The sequence below is a fragment of the Myripristis murdjan genome, chromosome 8, assembly GCF_902150065.1.
Source record: "Myripristis murdjan chromosome 8, fMyrMur1.1, whole genome shotgun sequence".
NCBI lineage: Eukaryota > Metazoa > Chordata > Actinopteri > Holocentriformes > Holocentridae > Myripristis > Myripristis murdjan.
This window is the reverse complement of record NC_043987.1, coordinates 3,156,031-3,175,766: the sequence shown is the minus strand read 5'-3', so window position 1 is coordinate 3,175,766 and position 19,736 is coordinate 3,156,031. Positions and strand designations below refer to the sequence as shown.

Genomic DNA, 19,736 nt, shown 5'->3' with positions numbered 1-19,736 from the left:
CGTCCTGTACGTGAGCACAACATGACAGTCACGGTTGAATATTCAGCACATTAGGAGTGTGAGTGATGACCACTAAAGCTCAATTCATAAAGAAGCCATTTCCGTTTGGATCAAGGAGAGTTTTTGACCTCATCATAAGCATGGTCTCACAGTGCTCAGATTTTGCTGGGACTGTTCCTGGGGAAATGTTGCAGGGAAGGAAGAGGGTTATGGAGGTAATTAATGAATGTATGTTGCACACCACTCTAAAACCTGCTGGGAATGAAGGCTGAGAGGCAGCGATGGAAACAGAGAGGGGGCGGAGAGCAAGAGCGTGTGAGAAGATGCTGAATAAGCAAGAATGCTTGGAGCCCCCAGCAGTTGATTGTACCTCAACCACTGCAGTCAGCTCATAACAGAGAGAGAGGGAGAGTGAGAGAGAGAGAGAAAGAGAGAGGGAGAGAGAGTGAGAGGGGGTGGGGGGTGGATGGGTGGTGGCGGGGCAGGATTAGGAGTGGGAGGGTGATGAAATCAGCACCATGGATCCGCAAACTGAGGGATATGAAGACAAAAGATTTGAGTATGCTGTGATTTACCAAACACTGAAAATAAAATCTCAGTTCCAAAATGGTGTGCAAACTTTTTCATTTGGTGGTTTCTCAATGTCAAACCTTCTCTTCACTCTGGCCATGCAAGTTTTTTTTTTTTTTTTTTTTTTTTTTTTTTTCCAGCATTGCACAGGAATGGGATCGACAGAGCACCTCTGTGCGAGCTGGGCTGTGTGTATAGGACAGGGTTGGTGGGGTCTAATTTATATCTGTGAGAATGTACCGCAGCAAGTAGCCTATCACAGGCAATGCAGATGCCAAGCCTGCATCCTTTTGGCCATCCTAAATACACATAGCATCGTTTTTTCTTAGATATGAGCTTCATGCTAAAATCGTGTATATCAAATGGTAACATCTATGCTTAAACAAATTAAACTTTGATAGAGCGTTGGGTTGTATAGTTACCTGGGTGTTGCTTCCCTAGGATGTTAATCCACAATACTGTATTTCTATACTTCCATTCACTAGGGTTGCACATGATGTTGTGCTCAAGCCGAAAAAAAGAGCACATTCCAGTGTGTGTAACTTTTTCAGGTTTACACACGACAGTGACTTGCAAGGAGTCATAATTTGCAGCAATGCTTTGCCATCGTCGCAGCACTGCAAGGTAACACTAGGAATCTCCATAATCACCTCAAAGGTAACCATGAAATCCAAACCAGACTCCAATGAAGCTGCCAGACCACACAAACCTCAATAATGCAAATGACATACAGTGCATCGCCATATGCACTAAAATAAATGTTGCAAAATAAGAGAGGAAAAGAGACTTCAGGATTTTTTTTGTTAGAGACTTAGTCAAATCAAGGACTGTTGTCTGTTTAAAGTCCTGTCTAGACAACAAGCATTTTTCTACTGGAGCATCCAGGAGTGCAATTAATATTTTTGTTGAAAAAGTAAGAATCATGTGAGAGAATGGTGATCTCAATTCTAAGACAGCCCCATCATTCACTTCCACTAGCCCAATGACCAGCTCCCAAAATAACAGTGTTCAGCCCATTCTCATCTCCACGGCGTCAAACCCCGCAGCTTGGTCACACCCTTCCTTCTACACCTCACACCAACAACAAAGGCAGCCATTAGAAGCCAAAAGCACCCTTTGGTGTCAGTATGAGACATGGGGGAAGGTGATGTATGATAAAGATCAAGAAAGTCTGGTCAGGGAGATGATCCAGGCATATGGCGGCCATGTTAGCCACATGACCCTCACATACAAGATCTGAGTTCCATTCCCATTTCCAACAAGACCCTTCATGTGCGACCGAGAACAGTTTCCATTTTGTTGTCGAAACCAAACCTTTTTCTAACCTTAACCAAGTGGGGTTTATGCCTAAATGGAACCATGTGACACTGAGATGTGACAAAGGCGAGATGCACCTCCTTCTGACCGATGCACCTCCTTCTGACGCCGAGGGCTGCCTTTGGTGTTGGTATCAGACACAAAAGGGGCGTTACCAAGCTTCAGTATTTGATGACCTTGACAATGTGTTGCACTTTTAGCACAGAAACACACACAAAAAAGAGGATTATGTCAATATAAAAACAAGTCTCAGAACCCATTTTTTGGGGAAACTAAACAGCTCTGTTATTGTTGTTTTCCTATTTGAATTGACAGTAGATCCGGCAGGTAGCGTATGCAGATGACTTCAGCCTTGTGATAGGAAGAAATGACCTCACAAAATGTTTTTTTCTATTTGTATAATCCACTTTGTTCATGTGTCTTTATGTGCCAAACCAGCTAAGAGAGCTGTTCTTCAGCACTACGGGTGTGAATGGAGACATACAACCAAAGTACTGTGGACTGGCAGCAGAGGAGAGCGCACAGCACATAATGAGGACATTTGATCTTTATAGCTTGAAAATAAAGGAAAATCAATGGCATGAGTATCCACAATATGTAGCTAGGCAACATGTTTGCCACCACTTTGTCAATTTTGTCTTTGCACTTCTGGCACAAGCAAAAGATCTGAGCTTTCAAAGTATGTCAGTTCTGAATGAAATAAAAAAAAAAAAATGCAAGCCATTTTTAAAGACCAGAAGTAAATAACGTGAAGTTAAGACGTGCTTTAAAAAATCACAGAATTGTCGCAGACTTGTCAACACTCAAATAACCATAATGCCTTGTGCTACAAGTCCAACCATCTCTGCCCTCTGCACCACTGAAGGCCGACTGTGTTGAAGCATATTCCTAAGTAGCTTTCCTACAGTGGCGGCTACCTGAGGAAACAGTAGTGTGCCTTCTACTGGTGAAAAGTAACCCTGATGAGCTCCACTCGCATATGAGACATATTCTTCTTTTCTCTCCATCTCTCTGCCTTCCCATTCGTGGCCAGAGGAAAGAAAGAGGGGGCATACTTTATAGTGACAGGCAGAGCGGCCAAATACCAATAGAGAATACATCAGCTTGGCAATTATTGGATTATCTCACGCTGATATCATTACCGCCAAGCATTCACTCCAATCATTGATTACATTTTTCAATTTACTTCACCATTAATGCGAGTGGCCCGACTGAACAATCTTCTGATGAGTCCGTGGCTCAGTCGATAAGGCCCGCCCCACGTGCCTGTGACAGGATGTGTGTGTGCGCTCATGTGCGAGCGTGTGTGTGTATATGCACGCGCGGCAAAGTGTGTTTTATGGAACACTTACAGAAAATCAAACCAGTTTCTCATTCTCTCCATTACTTTAAGGGCCACCAATCACATCCGGCAAGGCAGAGAGGAACAGAGTGGGCCGGCTGATTTTGAAAAATGGACCTGCAGGCAAAGTGAATCGTAGCCTTTACACGCTTCAACTCCGTATTCAGCAGGGCTCTGTATGCTGAACGGGGCTAAGTTACACCACGTGATGCTTTGTGCAGGAACCCCGTGTTAAAACACATATCACATGTAATTCCTCTAGCCTTGGACAATTCAGCCTAGATTTTTCTGTCTGAAGCACAGTACAACCATTTAAATTTCCAGCGTCTAAGGCCCATTCAGGAAGATTACCATAATGGAATGTACAAGAGTGAGAGCCATAGTACTGTGTCAATATTCCTGTACATATTGAATAATTGTGCAAGCGAGAAGTGCTGGGAAAAGAGAAAATGGGCTAAGGAGAGAAGTAGGCTATTTCTATTTGGACAAATTCAGTTAATATGTTTCAGTGGGGAGAAAGGAAGTACTGGTTGAAAAGTTTTCATTTGAAAGATGGTGAGTGAAGTATCACCAGGAAGAGGGAGCAGTGAGTATTCAATGATTCAAAAAACACACATGCCTTGGCTGCTTTTACCATTGATTTTTGGAATATCTATTTGGCCTTGGTGAACTCTACTGGTGAACCACACCCAGGAAAGCAAGATAACAGCAGCTCTATAGGGAAGTATTTTTGATCAGTCAGAATGACGGAAAATGATGGGACACCAGATTCCAAGTCAAAAATGTCAGGATGGATAAGGTCCCTCGTCTATCTTCACCAAGTCCAGGAAAGCAGAAGTACACATCCTGCAGAGATGCCTCTCTTTAAAGCTGTTTCAACAGATACTGAGGGAAGATCCAAGCTGGAGAAAATTCACATCTTTACTGCTGGATCCAGTGCAGCGCTGCAAACCGGCTCCTCCACACAACCTCACACAGAGAACACGGGGAACAGTCCTCATCTAAACTGCCGGGCTCACACTACACAACTTAAGGCTAAGAGGGTGAGCTTAGACTACTTTTTTTGAGGTCTGACACAATAATACTTTGGGTCAGTTTCCCAGGCAGGCATTAAATTAAAGTGACAGTTCACCCAAAAACAACATTTGACCCATAAAACAGCTTGACTCTAGGACTGTTGGTCGCAGAGCTTGTACTTTCTGGCAGAACACGTCCCCATTCATCAGTCGGCCTTCAGTGGTGCAGAGGGCAGAGATGGTTGGACTTGTAGCACAAGGCATTATGGTTATTTGAGTGTTGACAAGTCTGCGACAATTCTGTGACTTTTTAAAGCACGTCTTAACTTCACGTTATTTACTTCTGGACTATGAGATTGATTCAATTTTATTTAAAGTGATAAATCCACCTAATCCATGTTCCTCCTGGTTTGGGCAACACTTTAGCTGATAAGTGGTCATAGCGTTATTGTTTTACTCTCACTAAGCACTGTTGTTTCTTATCTCTCTTGAAACAAATAGCTTATGCAGGTTTTTTTCAGGAAGAAGTTTGGACGCTGAACGCTGTTTTGCCTCTCAAAAATAGCAGTAACCTTAGACTTGCTTCCTTCAATATTTAATATAAACCTTTTGTTACTACAGGACTAACACTAATCTTTGAACCAGAAATCAGATCATTTAAATCTAGATTAAGATTGATTTAGAACTATTTCAGTCCATGACCCAGAAAGTGTATTAGAGTTATTCCAGTTTAAAGGGGCATTTCAGGCTATGACTAGGCTGGGTGCTGGATTAATGTCAGATTCCTTGTGTTTAAATACCATTTAACACTAATTATTTTATTTAGGTTTAAACCACTAAACTTGGATTTTCCAAACCAGGATCAGTTTTTAATTGCACAACAAAGGCCTGCTTTATTTTAAATCTGGATTTACTGAACTCCAATCAGAATTAATCTTAGATTAAATGAATCCTTGTCTGTGCCACCAGCCTGAGAGTTGTATTTGCATGTTGAAAAGCCTGCATCTTCCAAGCAGACAGGTCATACCCTCATTTGGTGTGTCTGGTGCAGAGTGTCACTTATAACTGTTCAGGTCTTGATCTGATGAGTGTAGTGCATGACAATGGCTGATATCCAAGATGTTTTCTAGGTCTTTAAGGTGTCCAGTCATTAATAAAGCAATTTTCTGCAAGTTCATTTCAAGGGACACACTTTAGGAGAGCTACTCTAACAAAAGACTGTACTGCAGACAGGCTGGGAAGCCAGTTAAGGTGGTTAGAAGTACCAGGAAATTATTGGTGTCACAAGCTCTTAGGGGGGAACAAAAATCATCAATATGAGGACTCCAACGCATTGGCATATTTCCTGTTTCTTGGCTCTTCAGAAAGTCTTGAAACAAACAGAGGCTCTCAATACAGCCTCTCCTGGACAAAGCTGTCTGATGCTTCTCTTCATATTTCCCTGATGCATTGCAGGGCACCGTTACAGAAATGTGCAATATCCTTGTCATTGCTCTGTGACTCAGGCTGCACTTGAGAAGCTGAACTCAAATCTGAGGAGAAATACTGTGTCTATAATATGCCAATAAACATGAGATCTGAGGACATAAAAGCATTCCATGTTCACAAGAATATTTCATTAAGCAAATAAGGGAGCTGATACTGGGTAGGTCACAGGGAAGAACACTGAATGAAGGTGATTTTTGTATGCATGTTCAGGGGGAAAGCCATGTAATAGACATTTTAGCAAATGCCAAGTGTGAGTTCCAGTTCAAAGGTGTGAATTCCAGTGTCACTTTGTGTGAGATTTGGTTTTGTATTTGTGAGATGTGGATGTGGATGGCCACTAACTCATTTTCATTGCTTTATCTTGATCCTTCTCTCATGTTTGTTTGTGCAGGGTTTTGAAGATGCAATGATTTTTATATCCCGAGATTTGTGGTGAAGGAGATAAGTTATATAACTGTAGCTAAACCCACTGGTCACCAGTGGAGATTATAGATTACTTCATGCCTGTTCAAAAACACATTAAAATCAGATATCATTTGAAACAGTCTGAGCTCGGCCCTGTTCCCATGGTAATAATGTGGAAATGTGATTTATGTTGCCTATGAAAATATGTGGACGTATGTGTGTCTTCACATATATTACAAATCAATGCAAACCATCTAAAAAACTGGTATAGTATTTCTGTATATGTGAATACATGTCAGTAATCTATCCAACATTCATGTTGTTCACATACAAGCTAAATAGCAATTTCAAATATACTTGCATTGAATATATGTTGGTGTATATTTGTGAGATGTATCAGCTATATCTGTTCTGGCTTTAAGTGCATAATTTACCAGGATTCATGTGATCATACTGATAGGCGTACATATTAAGAATCAATTACAAGAAAGCTAACAAGTCCAACAAATTGTCTTTCAGTTAAGGGTCAATGTACAAACAGTGTCATCCCATTTCATCACAAGCAAGCAAGCTTACTGGCTTTTACCAGAATTAACATAGTGGAGCCCCCTAGTGGCGGCAACACCTGCGAACGTTACATTTAAAAAATATATCATATTGCCTTTAGCCACAAAACTAGGTTGCAAATGTTTAAGGATCTATCAGCTACGTGGACTTATCTGAACTTTCTGCATGCTGCTGCTTTTTCATATGTAATCAAAATGTCTACAGTGGACAACAACATGGTGGCTGCATGCTAGGTGCAAGGTAGCTTTATTACCTTAAGAAGCCATATGTGCAAGTGTAAACCTGTGTTGTTACTGTTGCAGTTATCAATAATTTAGACAAAATACAAATGCATTGAACTGTCTGAAGAATTGAACTGTATCTTTTTAATGTTTGACAAGACTCCAGCAGTAAATATTCATGACGGTCGACACGCTGGACCTCTTCTTACAGCTTAGGATGTCCACCGCAAGATCCCGATGTTTGATTTAAGTATGACGATTTTAATTGTGTCACATCTGCCTATTTGACCAGAAAACACTGCAAATCTAAATATACCTAAAGGGATAACCTTTAACCTCTTGCAGTAATGTGACAACGTCTTCATCCAGTAGGAAACACTTTGCTGGATTATGTGTAGCCCTCTGTCTCAGCATGATTGGCTGGAACTGGACAGGGGCTTGTTACTTTGTAATCCCATGGTGTCCGTCACTCTCCAGTGGTTTAGTTCTAAAAGCGCCACCAGTCATCATTTTTGTTATGATGTTAGTCACCAAGAATGAATAGCTCCCATTTTCCTTGACTTTTCTTTACTCATTGGGGTCAAAGGAATTGCAAAAATATGTTTAGAGCAATGTTAAAAAATCTTTACGTTACTACACATTTCTAGTAACTTTGTAATGCTAGATAAGTTGCCTGTTTGTTAGCAAACAGTTTGTTCAGGTTAACTGACTCCTCTCTGCCTACAGCTCAGTGCTCTGGAATAGGGACATAGAGACCTCAACCTCAACAAATATGGCTTATAAGCCACAAGAAACCAATCACTTTCAGGTTACTCTTTTTTGTATCCTAGCTGTACACAGTGATTTGGATATCCATGATAATCCATGCCAATGTCAGATGTGTTTAATAGGAGGTTTGTATTGCAGCAGCAAAGCCTGCATTGCGTCCATTCAAAACTAGCTAGCTGTTGTAGAAATGAAGACAAATAAATCAACATTTTCTGCAGTGGCCAGACTATTTTGAGGCCCTAACCACAGCTTGATGAAACTCTTACTCAATGACAAACAAAGACATTAATTAATGCTGTACATAATTCATGGAACTAGAGACAAGAGATGGTCGGTGATGGGTGAGAGCGGTAAGAAAAGGTCTCGATAACTAATGATTAGCAATTAATTACCTCCCCTCTGTCTCACAAAATGTCGCTGAATTAAACATTCATTCATTTACTTTCTTGGCCCACTTGGTCATTTAAAGAGTGGCGAGGAGGGCTGAAAGTTATCCCAACACGTGTTGGGCAGGAGGCAACAAGACACCATGATAGGTCACCAGTTCATCACAGAGCTGAACCAGACTGACAACAGGCACATCTCTATTTTCTAGGGTTAAAAATCAAAAGTAGGTGAACAGCATTACATGTTTCATAGTGCTGTACTTAGGTTGAGAGGGACTTACATGGTCAACATTTGAAATGTCTTTGAAATAATTAAATTTGAGGCCAGTGTTGCTGTTGTGAAAAATCAGGGCATGCAGACTCATAGGTTACAGTATTTTTTACTTGCACATTGGTTTTAGTGTCAAAACTGATTCTGTCATTAAAAAAGGTCTTTGAAAGTCTTTGGATTGTGGGGTTGATAACCTCTGAGACAGTTTGCTGTCCAACAAAAGTCCCAGGCCAGATTTGAATCTATAGAACATTGCAGGGGAATTCAACCAGATGCATAACAGAGACAGCAGTGTCAGTTTAAGTTACCTAAAACACTCATGATGGAAAAAGCAAAACACACAAATGAAACAATCCAAGAAAAAAACTAAATACAGATGGGCATGAGATTGGACATCCATACTTCAAAAGTTTACTGATGACATTATGGACAACTTGGGATTTTAAGTAAAGACTCTGAGGGCTTTTGTATTGAATCTAAATTAGAATCAAAGTCTTGAGTCTTCTTGAGCCAAGATGTAAAATGGGTTAAAAAAAACTTGAAGACAGATGAGAAAAAGTTGTGGAGGCAGAACACTGACTCTGTGTGAAGACAGAAATGCAGTACAAGATGGGACAAACACTGCTTCTGTACATGTCTTTTTTCCCCTCATCTCTGTAGCTACATCATAGGACATCACTGGTAGATGTATATGATATGTAACTTAGCTATCTGCACCAGTAGGATTACCAAAAAGTTTTGATCTGATAAGTTTTATAAGAGTTTAGTTAAAGCAACGTTGTACTTTGGTAGTGTTGGGTTGTATAGTTGGTTAGTTTGGGGTCATTGTCCTCACGGTGGTGAAATCTCATTAGTTGCTCTGTGCTCTCCTGGGCTGCTAATCCACAATTGTTTTGTTTTATTTGTTTCACACATGTACAAATACAAAGAGAAAGGTGGAGAATGACATAAAAACAACAACAACAACAACAACAAAACAAGAAAAATATGTGTGAGGTGTGGTTAGAAACCAATAGAGGGTTATATCCACAATACTGGATTTCTGTCTGTGCATTCACTTCCATAGCAAAACACCTCCCGAAATAACGCTTTCAGAACACAAACGAATGAGAACAAAGCTGTTTGTGCCAGTATAAAAAACAAGTCCCATTTTTTTGCTGTGTAATTACAACCATTTGTTACAGTACTGTCATACTGTTTCCTCCAGGCACAGGTTATATGCAGAAGTTACCTGCTAATGGTCAGGGACGGTTTTTGCTATGGGCAATGTGGGCAACCGCCCAGGGTGCAATATACTTGGGGGCGCCCTCCAAAAAAAAAAAAAAAAAAAAAAAAAAAAATCGCTAGTTTTCTAGACTACCATATTGACCTGCATAAAAAACGACCCTGATTTTAAGACAACCCCTCTTTTGCAAGACCCTTTTTCGGAAAAATAGGCTACTTTTTATATGGACAAAATCTTGTTTGAATAAAAAAGCCACGGGCCTGCATCAGGCGGGCCGGATGTGGCACCGGGCGGCATCAGGCGGGCCGGACGCGGCACCGGCCTGTACCGCGCCCACCCGGTCAGGTCTGCCAGATCTGACAGGTGAGCGGCCAGTGCCGCGGCCGACTGGCGCCGCGGTAGGAGTAGTAACATGGAAGGGCGCAAGCCAGTAATGTCGCCTAGGGCGGCAACATAGGCAGAACCGCCACTGCTAATGGTACTGACTGGAACTATTTTTGAATTTAACAAGAAAAATAACAAGTAAAGACATGTTTAATTTCCTAAAAAAAAAAAAAAAAACTCTTCAGCAGCAGACCAGCTGCAAATACCCATGACATGCCCAAAGTAAAAAAAAAAAAAAAAAAAAAAAAAAAACGCTAACAAAAGGCAAACATTTTTTCCACAATGTGCAGTAAACCAAAAAGTTAGAAAGAGATTCATAAGATTAACCAATTCATAAAAGTATTAAAAATATATGCTCACTGGCCTCTTTAATAGGTACACCTATTAATCTGCTTGTTAACACAAATATTTTATCAGCCAATCACATGGCAGCAATTCAGTGCATTTAGGCATGTAGACATGGTCAAGATGATCTGCTGAAGTTCAAACCGAGCTTCAGAAGGGGGAAGAAAGGTGTAGTGTCTTGGACCATGGCATGTTTGTTGGTGCCAGACAGGCCGGTGTGAGTATTTCAGAAACTGCTGATCTACTGGGATTTTCACACACAACTATCTTTGGCGTTTACAGAGAACGGTCCGAAAAAGAGAAAATATCCACTGAACGTCAGTTCTCTGGGTGAAAAAGCCTTGTTGATGCCAGAGGTCACAGGAAAATGGCCAGACTGGTTCAAGCTGACAGAAAGGCAACAGTAACTTAAATAGCCACTCATTACAGCCGAGGTCTGCAGAAGAGCATCTCTAAATGCACATGTTGAACTTGAAGCAGACGGGCTAAAGCAGCAGATCACATTGGCTGCCGCTCCTGTCTGAGGCTACAATTCACACAGGCTCACCAAAATTAGAAGAAGACTGGAAAAACGTTGCCTGGTCTGATGAGTCTCAATTTCTGCTGGGACATTGGTAGGGTCATCTTTCCTTGTATCAGTGGTTTAGCCTGGTGCTGGTGCTGTAATGGTGTGGGGGATATTTTCTTGGCACACTTTGGGCCCCTTGTACCAACTGAGCATTGTTTAAACACTACAGCCTACCTGAGTATTGTTGCTGACCATGTCCTTCCCTTTATGAGGACCAAAATGTCTGGACTAAAATCTCTGAGGAACGTTTCTAGCACCTTGTTGAAATTATGCCACAAAGAATAACAGCAGTTCTGAAGGCAAAAGGGGGTCCAACCCAGTACTAGCGAGGTGTATCTAATAAAGTGGCTGTTAAATGTATAAATAAACACTAATTTCATATTTTTGTCCAAACATGACCCAAGCCTGAGAGCACAGTAAACAAGCCCAACCCGAACCCAACCGGCATTCTTGTATTTGTGTCCAAACTTGACCCAAGCCTGAGATTTTGCTTGTCCTCCATCGCAAGGTTACATTTTCCGCCTGAAGTAGCCTACATATGACCTTCAGCGTCGATATGTAAACTCCAGCACTATACAGGAAGTTGCCCAGAACAGACAGTAGGTCCATCATTTTTCACTGAAATAACACTGACGTGACCGAACCTGACCGGAACTGAACATAATTTCTAAATATTTGTAACCCTAACCCGGCCCATACTTGACCCAACAGGCCCGGGTCAAGTATCCACAGTCTAGTCTGGGAGGACTGGAGTGTGTGTGTTAAAGGTGTTTACTGGGACATCTCAATGATGACATCCCAAATCAGTCTTCTGAATTGAATACTATTTGTAATTTAGCTTGCATAAAATAAATTTTGTCACATGTAACTGAGAAGCTTTTTTTCTTTTTTTTTTTTTTTGCATATTTCTTTACTATTTTTTAAAGTCAGTAATTTGACTTTAATGTCAGTATGGTATTATGTAGTGGTTTTCACCATTATTTTCCTAAATCCAAATTCTCCAGTTAGATCTGTCTCTGTTTTGAACCCTTCCAGAATTGTATGACATCTCACAATGTCCTCTTTTCTGTAAAGTAACTCAGTAGCTTTCACTGAGTGCATTTTCAACAAGCTTTTTCACTTTTATCAAAGCATATTTTTATGCCAGTAGTTTCACTACTACTTGATAAAAATATCAGCAAAGCAACAGTCAATCCACTTGGTAGAACAGCATGTTGTACTGACCACAGAATACTATCTGCGTCTCTAAACCACACATTGTTTGCAGAGAACATTGCTTTGTGAGTTGCAATCTAAGCTGAGTTTCACAACAACATCATATACCAGGGTACTGAAGTGTGGACGTCCTTAACGTATTGAAAACCAGCGAAATCACAGTAGCAAAGTGAGTGAGGTGTGATGACACTGTTTAAAGGTAAGTGGCTAATTTCCCATACACAGCCATAATGTGTGAGGAACTTGTGTGAGAACATTTTGCTGCTCTGCATGTGTCTATGTGCATGATTACTGCATAGAACCGACAAAATCATAAACGGTGTGGATATACAAAAACTTTAAATACATAAAGCAGCTTCTGGAAGTAATATAGTCTTATTTTTGGATGGTTTGTCAATATGAAACCACAGTTTGGTATGTGATCGTAGCTTGAAAATTGAAGATTCCCTACTGTGGTATATGAGCTTTCAGAGATAATTTGAGCAGCTCATTCTTTCCGCACAAATGGCTTGAAATTATGAGTTTTTTATTGCAGCTTTGTAATGTGAAAAATATTACTATCTTGCATTTAAATAGGAATATATTGCATTTATGTATGTATGTGTGCATGTGTACATCTCTGCTTCAGCTCCAGAGAGAAAGCCCACTTCAAGTCTCTGGTTGAAGTTGAAGAGCAAGTGTAACTTTCCCGGCTCAATTCTCTGTAAAGGAAAACATAACGATCCAAATGTCACCTGCTCTCAGAATAAAGCATTCCTTCACCTTTTATTCTTTATCTCCACGTCCTCCATTCCTTTTTATGCTTCTGGCAAGAGGACGGCGAGATAGATGAAAGAATAAAGAGGATGGAGGGAAGAAAGGGAGCTAAACAGAGCAAAAGAGTGATTAAGGGCGACAGTGGCGGAAGCAAGAGAAAGTGAATAAGACAGAAATATAAAGAGAGGGAGGCATTTTGTCTGAGGCAGAGATAGAGAGGGATGGAGGGGAAGAGCTTGTCCTCTGCTGTTGTGCAACTGGAGGGAGAGATAGAGAGAAGAGGCAGAAGGAGAGAAAGACAAACTAGAGAGGAGTCTTGTCACAACTGCACAATCCTCGTCACTTATCCCTCCTACTCTCCACAAAATGAGGCGAAAAGTAGTGCTAGTTAAAACTATGACAGAAAGTATTCATCGACAACACTTTGTTGACAAAAACTATGACGAAATATCATGTCATTTGAGTCAACCAATAAAAATGAGACAAAAATGTCAAATAGATGAATGATAATACAGCTCCTGACCTCAGTTTGGAAAGGATCCAGTCATTAGTTTGCCAACCACTGGATGGTACACATGTGAGTGGTGTTAGCTGGATGGCACCTTATCATATGTGGGAACACATCTGTGTCCTGTCAACAGCCTGCTTTTAGGAGCAAAAAACCAACCGACATATGGACACATTTTATTTTAAATATGTAGTACTGTATAATAACAAAATCTAGACACAAAATACAAGCTCTAATAAATACTGTAGATCAATCTATGTATAGACATCGCCAAGAGATAATTTATTGAGTAATTTAAATTTCCAGTGACAAAAATGTGGGGGGAAAATCAGCAGTTATACTAAAACCTAGCTTTCATCAGCTGAAACCGCTGAAGCTTTTGTCGGCAGAAACAAGACTACAACTAGCAAAATTCAAATGACTGAAATGTGACCGAAACAAAAATGCATTTTAGTCAAAAGACTCAAGTCAAATGACACTGTCACTTTCTCTAGTTTTTAATGACAAATCCTTGTTATTTTTCATGCTTGGAAAATGGCATACTGTAGGTGCTTCAAAAAAGGAAAAAACTTCCACGGGACTCTTGTAGCAAAAAGTTCAAAAGCCTTTATTCAGATGGCCAGTTCATGATTACATTCTTAAAAACATAGACGATACATGTGCTTCTCCATGTTTGGTCTGTTGAGCAATGGGGTGATGGAGGTGGCTAGCACTGACTTCCTCTTGGATCCCTCTCCATATTCTCTGCTGGCCCTGTCCCCTGTTTGCGAAATGGGAATAGATCATATACAAAAGCAAAAAGACTTTCTGGAATACTAATTCATGTCATCTGAAATTATCAGCGGTGGTGGCTGGTGACTCAAAAAATTAAGGAGGACAGGATAAAACCAAGCCCACCGTGTCATGTTATTTTACACTGCTGTAGTTGGCTACTTATCTCTACTCTCTTATTTTCAACAAATTAAGGATTAAAATAATGGCTTACAAAAACATAACAAATATATTCAAACCAGTTATTGGCAAAGACAGAAACTCATCATAGAACAGAGTGTGCATCTCACCCACTGAGCCTGCGTCGGTACAGATGTGTGATCAGCGATTCCATGCATCGAGGTACATTTTCAGTGTCCGCAAATCCTTACAAAACGTCCCTAAATAGCATTAAATTGTCTTAAATCCATCTCTCAAAGACCTTAAAAATACCAAAAAACCTGGAAAACAAATTTTAGTTTGCATTTTTTTAAGTCCTCCAACCCAGACGACCACACAGGTCATTTGTTCCAATGCTCTGATCCGAGTGTTTCCTGAACGAACTGACCCACTAGCTACCGAGCTTATCAGGTAGCTACTTAAAATACTTGCTTAAGGTAAGGAAAATATTGGGGTTAGGGTTAAGGTTAAGAAAGAAGACATATTAGCAGCTTAATATTTAATGTTTAATCAATGAGGAGCCTGGTCATGTTAGAGTACAAATGCAACGAATATTGGTTGGATAAGCCTGGTTTGGCATCGTGGTTGAGTCCTGTTCAAGGTAACCAACACAAGGTCCTCACCGGTCTGTCACAACTGAAGAAGTTTCTTGGATCAGAGGTGAAATGTCTTCAGGAATCTACAAACATGTCCAGCTGATCTTGATCTAACTCTATGTGGACAAGGTCTGGTGTAAACTCTGCAGGAGTCTTCCAGACTGGCCACAACGGGAATCGAGGCTTATTTAGTGATCTTTGTTTCAACATTACAACATTTGGACAAAATTGTTCCTAAACCCAAGTAATTATTTTTGTGTGCTTCTTGTAGATTTTTTTTTTTTATTATTGAGATATTAGCCTTAAATTTCATTCTGAGTAGCATAATAGGTCTTAGTCTTAACTCTAACTTGTGTAAACCTGCTGTTGCCCTTATTTCAGTATGATTTGAGTCAGCCCTGTCATGATGTGATATGATGGTGTGAATCTGTATATTTTGATTCTACAAAGGCTTTAGTTCTACTACTACCTGGAGGAAGAAATGATAGATTTAAATCCAGTAATGGGAGACAGAAAGAGGGGGACATCACAATGGTGTTAACATATTATCTGGAGTGTCATTAAATCATTCAACTGCAGACAAAAACTGAAAACAGTCTGCTGTTGATCGAGCAGTTTTTGCCATAGGATACTCCATATGAAGACACTCTGTTTCACATGAACAGTGCTGAGGCTTCCCTAACAGAATTTGACCGTGCAGAGGAAGTGGGGTGGTGAGGAACATTCTGATGCCAGCTTTTTCCACGCTTGAAGATGCAGGTGGTGTCGCTCGCTCTCCATGACGTCTGTGGATGTAGGTCGCTGGATTTGGCGGTGCTACCTGTGTATCTTACTGCTGCTGTGCACGCTATGCAGCAGTGGTTCCCATCTTCCTTATTAACATTAAAAACCTGCCTTTTAGGACCTATTAGGACTTTTTTTTTTTTTTTCCACCAATGACTGCAATCACCTCTGACAGCCCTACATGAAATTATTGCAAAACAGCTTCACATGATCAATGTTGTGAAATAATCCAAGTGAATCCCTTCAGAGGGAAGCATATGCAATGCACACTGGGTGTTGTAGTGTCTTCAGTAAGGACAACTGCAGCCAGTTCATATGGATTTAACCCTTTGAAATCTGGATCGACATCGAATGTCTTGTGTTTAAAAGCTTGTGAAAGGCAAAGAAAGGCACCTAGGCTAAATGGCTAAATGCCTTTATTATTTATTTTCTTCAAATGCCTTTATTATTACTTTATTTTGTTGGCAAATTGTCAGGTCATTTTCTTGTAACATTTTTACTGATTTCTTGCGTATTTTTGGGTTATTTATGTTGCATTACTCATTGCATTTTTCCTATGTTTTTGAAAGAAATCAAAAATGAATCTGCTCAGGCTTCAGAGGGTTCATGCGTTCATTGTATATCAAACCAATTTTAAAGATCTTTGCAGATTTACAATATGGAAGTGTAGTTTTCACATAACATGGTATTCCAGTGGTGAAATTATTCTTTAAGACTCTCTTGTGTCCAATAAAGCTAAACCACCAGCAAGGGGGAAAAAAAACAACAACTAAAAATACAAAAAACCTCAAACTTCAAAATCCTTCACAAATACCAAAAATCTTCTCTTTCTCCTCCTTGCATATCTCTTAACAGCACTTTCTCTGAACAATGGGACTACATCAATAGATGTTACACATTTGCTCAATACCTTGATGCTACACCACTCATGACCTTCCAGCTCTTGCTCAAAATGTCACAGCTAACGCCTGAACTGAGGGAGCCGGTGAACGTGTTTGGCGCCAGCTAACTAGGAAACAATTTATATTAGTCTTAATGGGGAATATGCACACAGACACTTGGACTTGGACTATCCCTGTGAGAGGCAGTTAAGAGTTGAAAACCTTCAGCATAGGGACATGTATCAGTGCTCCTTAGCTTTTCAAGGTGAAAGGTGACAGATCTAGAGATATTCTGATATACTTTACCATATTTTATTTGCTTTACTCTGCCATGGTTCTCTTATATTTTTGTATTGATCCTCTTTATTTATTTTGTTACTTGTTGTGGTTTATTTTTCTAAGAAATATATTTTTGTCCTTCTGATGATAGGTATATTTTGTGTAGTCTGCTATTGTATATTGCAGGATAACAAGCTGCTAGAATGGATCAATAAAGTACATCTATCTATCTACCCTGTTTAGGATTCAAATTTGGATTTAGGATTTAGATTGATGATTAAGAGTCCCGATTAATTTCAAGGAGGACTGGAAAAAAAACAAAAAATAAAAAAACAAAAAACAGGTCGACGACTCATGCTGCATCCATGGGAACTCAAACCTCTAATTTTCCTTCTTGTAAATTTCGACAAGCAGCGTTCACAGTATCAGCTCAGGAAAATGGATGCTCTCTTCTCTCCCTGTGAAGGAAAATTCTGAGTTTCTTCTTTTTGTAAACATTAATTTATCCCAAGATTACACCATGAACGCATCACACTGCAGGTTGTAAATTTACAGATATCTCAACATCCAAGTTTCCATGAATGCAGCATTAGCCATCCAGCAACAGAATTGTGGGGATGTATTCAAGGAAATGTGTTGTCATAAATGCTGAATGAAACTTGTAAGAAAGCATTGTTTCCAATCATTTGGAGACTTTTAATTTGTATTTGACTGCGCTGTGAGTTTCCTGTTTTGCAAAAGGAAGACGTTTATAATGGGTTTGGAGTGTGAAGATGAGTGGTGTGTTGAAGGCTAGAAAGTTGCTGAAGTAGACCAGTAAGTTTCTCATAACTATAACTAGCAGAAAATGATGCAAATGATGGGTATCAATGAGAGACAGACAAAAAAGTCCATGACTGTTGCTTTTTGAGATTATTGTCTGGCTTGTTAGCTCAGTGAAAAGTATTTTTTAACCACTGCCGCAAAGACAGTGGACTTTTACTTTGAATTAGAGAGCAGGTACTTCCTGTCTGTGTGTTGTGATTGATGTAACTTTCATCTCATCATGTCGGAAGCAGTGAAGCAGAGCTGTGGCTTTTCTGTTTCAATGTCGGTAGAAAAGCCAAAAGCAAAAGCTACTAAAAAGACATGAGGAAAAAGAAGTAAAGGGGTGAATTTGAATTCTGAAATAGGCTGAAAAGCAAGTCAAAAAAATGTCCTCTAACCCTGAAAGGCAAGCCGGATTTAATTAAAATTATTATTATTATTATTATTATTATTATTATTATTATTATTATTATTATTATTATCATTATTATTATTATTATTATTATTAGTCATAGTAGTAGTAGTAGTAGTAGTATGTACAGTACAGGCCAAACATTTGGACACACCTTCTAATACAATGCGTTTTCTTTATTTTCATGACTATTTACATTGTAGATTCTCACTGAAGGAGTCAAAACTATGAATGAACACATGTGGAGTTATGTACTTAACAAAAAAAGGTGAAATAACTGAAAACATGTTTTATATTCTTGTTTCTTCAAAATAGCCACCCTTTGCTCTGATTACTGCTTTGCACACTCTTGGCATTGTCTCGATGAGCTTCAAGAGGTAGTCACCTGAAATGGTTTTCACTTCACAGGTGTGCCTTATCAGGGTTAATTAGTGGAATTTCTTGCTTTATCAATGGGGTTGGGACCATGAGTTGTGTTGTGCAGAAGTCAGGTTACTACACAGCCGACAGCCCTATTGGACAACTGCTAAAATTCATATTATGGCAAGAACCAATCAGCTAACTAAAGAAAAACGAGTGGCCATCATTACTTTAAGAAATGAAGGTCAGTCAGTCCAGAAAATTGCAAAAACTTTAAATGTGTCCCCAAGAGGAGTCGCAAAAACCATCAAGCGCTACAACGAAACTGGCACACATGAGGACCGACCCAGGAAAGGAAGACGAAGAGTCACCTCTGCTTCTGAGGACAAGTTCATCCGAGTCACCAGCCTCAGAAATCGCAAGTTAACAGCAGCTCAGATCAGAGACCAGATAAATGCCACACAGAGTTCTAGCAGCAGACCCATCTCTGGAACAACTGTTAAGAGGAGACTGCGCCAATCAGGCCTTCATGGTCAAATAGCTGCTAGGAAACCACTGCTAAGGAGAGGCAACAAGCAGAAGAGATTTGTTTGGGCCAAGAAACACAAGGAATGGACATTAGACCAGTGGAAATCTGTGCTTTGGTCTGATGAGTCCAAATTTGAGATCTTTGGTTCCAACCGCCGTGTCTTTGTGAGACGCAGAAAAGGTGAACGGATGGATTCCACATGCCTGGTTCCCACTGTGAAGCATGGAGGAGGAGGTGTGATGGTGTGGGGGTGTTTTGCTGGTGACACTGTTGGGGATTTATTCAAAATTGAAGGCACACTGAACCAGCATGGCTACCACAGCGTCCTGCAGCGTCATGCCATCCCATCCGGTTTGCGTTTAGTTGGACCATCATTTATTTTTCAACAGGACAATGACCCCAAACACACCTCCAGGCTGTGTAAGGGCTATTTGACCAAGAAGGAGAGTGATGGAGTGCTGCGGCAGATGACCTGGCCTCCACAGTCACCGGACCTGAACCCAATCGAGATGGTTTGGGGTGAGCTGGACCGCAGAGTGAAGGCAAAGGGGCCAACAAGTGCTAAACACCTCTGGGAACTCCTTCAAGACTGTTGGAAAACCATTTCAGGTGACTACCTGTTGAAGCTCATCGAGAGAATGCCAAGAGTGTGCAAAGCAGTAATCAGAGCAAAGGGTGGCTATTTTGAAGAAACTAGAATCTAAAACATGTTTTCAGTTATTTCACCTTTTTTTGTTAAGTACATAACTCCACATGTGTTCATTCATAGTTTTGATTCCTTCAGTGAGAATCTACAATGTAAATAGT

At 40.2% G+C, this 19,736-nt stretch overlaps 1 protein-coding gene across 1 annotated transcript in view; it reads right to left on the bottom strand.

Annotated features, from left to right (window-relative positions):
• Positions 1 to 19,736, bottom strand: part of rbfox1 (RNA binding fox-1 homolog 1) — a 441,392-nt gene that overhangs the window by 249,790 nt on the left and 171,866 nt on the right. The gene's annotated exons all lie outside the window — the stretch shown is intronic.